Source organism: Arachis hypogaea, chromosome 6, assembly GCF_003086295.3.
Source record: "Arachis hypogaea cultivar Tifrunner chromosome 6, arahy.Tifrunner.gnm2.J5K5, whole genome shotgun sequence".
Lineage (NCBI taxonomy): Eukaryota > Viridiplantae > Streptophyta > Magnoliopsida > Fabales > Fabaceae > Arachis > Arachis hypogaea.
The window spans coordinates 33,253,732-33,258,083 of record NC_092041.1 but is presented as its reverse complement, the minus strand read 5'-3'; the positions used below and the strand labels follow the sequence as shown (position 1 = coordinate 33,258,083).

The following is a 4,352-nucleotide window of genomic DNA, read 5'->3' as shown; positions in this document are numbered from 1 at the left end:
GCTAAAACCTCAACTAGTTGCTCTAATGCAACAGAACTGCAAGTTTTATGGACTTCTATCAGAAGATCCATACCAGTTTTTAAATTAAGACTAATGGAGTAGATCTTGAAGTCTATAGGCTCATGCTTTTCCCTTTTACTGTAAGAGACAGAGCTAGAGCATGGTTGGACTCTCAACCTAAAGATAGTCTGGACTCCTAGGATAAGCTGGTCACGGCCTTCTTGGCTAAGTTCTTTCCTCCTCAAAAGCTGAGCAAGCTTAGAATGGATGTTCAGACCTTCAAACAAAAAGATGGTGAATCCCTCTATGAAGCTTGGGAAAGATACAAACAGATGACCAAAAGATGTCCTTCTGACATGTTTTCAGAATGGACCATGATAGATATATTCTATTATGGTCTATCTGAGTTCTCTAAGATGTCATTAGACCATTCTGCAGGTGGATCCATTCACCTAAAGAAAACGCCTGCAGAAGCTCAAGAACTTATTGACATGGTTGCAAATAACCAGTTCATGTACACTTCTGAGAGGAATTCCATGAATAATGGGACGCCTCAAAGGAAGGGAGTTCTTGAAATTGATGCTCTGAATGCCATTTTGGCTCAGAACAAAATGTTGACTCAGCAAGTCAACATGATTTTTCAAAGTCTGAATGGATGGCAAAATGCATCCAACAGTACTAATGAGGCATCTTCTGAAGAAGAAGCTTATGATCCTGAGAACCCTGCAATAGTAGAAGTAAATTATATGGGTAAACCTTATGGAAACACCTATAATTCATCATGGAGAAATCATCCAAATTTCTCATGGAAGGATCAACAAAAGCCTCAACAAGGCTTTAATAATGGTGGAAGAAATAGGCTCAACAATATCAACCCTTATCCATCATCTTCTCAGCAATAGACAGAGAATTATGAACAGAGTACCTCTAACTTAGCAAATTTAGTCTCTGATCTGTCTAAGGCCACTTAAAGTTTCATGAGTGAAACAAAGTCCTCCATCAGAAATCTGGAGGCACAAGTGGGCCAGCTGAGTAAGAAAATCACTGAAACTCCTCCTAGTACTCTCCCAAGCAATACTGAATAAAATAAAAAAAGAGAATGCAAGGCCATTGATATAATCAATATGGCCGAACCTAGAGAGGAAGGAGAGGACGTGAATCCCAATGAGGAAGACCTCATGGGATGTCTCTCAAGCAAGAAGGAGTTCCCTATTGAGGACCTAAAGGAATCTAAGGCTCATATAGAGACCATAGAGATCCCATTAAACCTCCTTCTGCCATTCATGAGCTCTGAAGACTATTCTTCCTCTGAAGAGGATGAAGATGTAACTGGAGAGCAAGTTGCTCAATATCTAGGAGCCATCATGAAGCTGAATGCCAAGTTGTTTGGTAATGAGACTTGGGAAGGTGAACCTCCCTTGCTCATTAGTGAACTAGATACATGGGTTTAGCAAACTTTATCTCAAAAGAGACAAGATCCTAGCAAATTCTTAGTACCATGTACCATAGGCACCATGACCTTTGACAAGGCTCTGTGTGACCTAGGTTCAGGCATAAATCTTATGCCACTCTCTGTGGAGAAACTGGGGATCATTGAGGTACAGCCTGTCGTATTCTCATTACAAATGGAAGACAAGTCAGTAAGACAAGCTTATGGATTGGTAGAGGACGTGTTGGTAAAGGTTGAAGGCCTTTACATCCCTGCTGATTTCATAATCTTAGACACTAGGAAGGAGGAGGATGAATGCATCATCCTTGGAAGACCTTTCCTAGCCACGGCAGGAGCTGTGATAGATGTTAACAAAGGAGAATTAGTCCTTCAATTGAATGGGGACTACCTTGTGTTTAAGGCTCAAGGATCTTCTTCTTTAACAATGGAGAGGAAGCATGAAAAGCTTCTCTCAATACAGAGTCAAACAAAGCCCCCACAATCAAACTCTAAGTTTGGTGTTGAGAGGCCACAGCCAAACTCTAAGTTTGGTGTTGAATCCCTACATCCAAACTCTAAGTTTGGTGTTGGGAGTTTACAACATTGACCTAATCACCTGTGAAGCTCCATGAGAGTCCACTGTCAAGCTATTGACATTAAAGAAGCGCTTATTGGGAGGTAACCCAATTTTTATTTATCTAATTTTATTTTATTTTCACTGTTCTTTTATGTTTTATTAGGTTCATGATCATGTGGAGTCACGAAAAAAATATTAAAATTAAAAATAGAATCAAAAACAACAGAAGAAAAATCACACCATGGAGGAAGGACTTACTGGCATTTAAACGCCAGTAGAGAGCATCTGACTGGCGTTCAACGCCAGAACAGAGCATGGATCTGGCGTTGAACGCCAGAAACAAGCAGCATCCTGGCGTTTAAACGCCAGGAATATACTCTGAGGAGAGCTGGCGCTGAACGCCAGAAACAAGCATGGAACTGGCATTCAACGCCAGAAACATGCTGCAGTTAGGCGTTGAATGCCCAGAACATGCATCACCTCGGCGTTTAAATGCCAGAATTGCATGCAAAGGCATTTTACATGCCTAATTGGTGTAGGGATGTAAATCCTTGACACCTCAGGATCTGTGGACCCCACAGGATCCCCACCTACCATATTCTCCCATCTTCTTAACATTCATCACCTCTTTCCAATAAACACTCTTCCCCAAAACCCTTCACCAATTACCTCAATCTCTCTTCCCAATTACCCCCTTCACCACTCACATCCATCCACTCTTTCCCATAAACCCCACCTACCTTCAAAATTCAAAATTTCTTTCCCACCCAAACCCACCCTAAATAGCCGAACCTACTCCCTCTCCCCTCACTATATAAATCCCTCTATTCTCCTTAATTTTCACACAACACAAATCCCTCTCCTATACCTTGGCCGAATACACCTTTCTCCATTCTCCTCCATATTTTCTCTTCTTCTTTTCTTTTCTTTATTCTCTTGCTCGAGGGCGAGCAATATTCTAAGTTTGGTGTGGTAAAAGCATAAGCTTTTTGTTTTTCTATTACCATTGATGGCACCTAAGGCCGGAGAAACCTCTAGAAAAGGGAAAGGGAAGACAAAAGCTTCCACCTCCGAGTCATGGGAGATGGAGAGATTCATCTCCAAAGCCCATCATGACCACTTCAATGATGTTGTGGCTAAAAAGAAGGTGATCCCTGAGGTCCCTTTCAAGCTAAAAAAAAATGAGTTTCCAGAGATCCGACATGAGATTCAAAGAAGAAGTTGGGAAGTTCTGACCAACCCCATTCAACAAGTCAGAATCTTGATGGTTCAAGAGTTCTATGCCAATGCATGGATCACTAGGAACCATGATCAAAGTATGAACCCGAATCCAAAGAACTATCTTACAATGGTTTGGGGGAAATACTTAGATTTTAGTCCGAAAATTGTGAGGTTGGCATTCAACTTGCCCATGATGCAAGGAGATGCACACCCCGACACAAGAAGGGTCAACCTTGATCAAAGGTTGGACCAAGTCATTAGGGTCATATGTGTTGAAGGAGCCCAATGGAAAAGAGACTCCAAAGGCAAGCCAGTTCAATTAAGAAGACTGGACCTCAAGCCTGTGGCTAGAGGATGGTTGGAGTTCATCCAACACTCTATCATCCCCACTAGCAACCGATCTGAAGTTACTGTGGATCGGGCCATCATGATTCATAGCATCATGAATAGAGAGGAAGTAGAAGTTCATGAAGTCATCTCCCTTGAATTCTACAAAATAGCCGAAAAGCCCTCTACCTTGGCAAGGCTAGCTTTTCCTCATCTTATTTGCCATCTATGTTACTCAGTTGGAGTCATCATAGAAGGAGACATCCCCATTGAGGAGGACAAGCCCATCACTAAGAAAAGGATGGAGCAAACAAGAGAGCCCACTCATGGAACCCAAGAGACGCACGAGGAAGCTCATCACCAAGAAATCCCGGAGATGCCTCAAGGGATGCACTTTCCTCCCAACAACTATTGGGAACAGCTCAACACTTCTCTTGAAGATTTGAGTTACAATATGGATCAATTAAGGGTGGAACATCAAGAGTATTCTATCATTCTCCATGAAATTAGAGAAGATCAAAGAGCAATGAGGGAGGAACAACAAAGGCAAGGAAGAGACATAGAAGAACTCAAGGACATCATTGGTTCTTCAAGAAGAAAGCGCCACCATCACTAAGGTGGATGTATTCCTTGTTCTTATTTTTCCGTTTTTCGGTTTTTATGCTTATTATGTCATATATATTTGTGTCTCTATTACATGATCATTAGTATTTAGTAACTATGTCTTAAGGCTATAAATAATTCCATGAATCATTCACCTCTCTTAAATGAAAAATGTTTCTAATTCAAAAGAACAAG

At 41.3% G+C, this 4,352-nt stretch overlaps 1 non-coding gene across 1 annotated transcript; it reads right to left on the bottom strand.

The window, feature by feature from the left end:
- Positions 1–254: 254 nt before the first annotated feature.
- Positions 255–358, bottom strand: LOC112699907 (small nucleolar RNA R71). The gene has a single exon (XR_003152839.1). It is a non-coding gene; the product is annotated as a small nucleolar RNA R71 (small nucleolar RNA).
- Between the last annotated feature and the right edge of the window lie 3,994 nt (positions 359–4,352).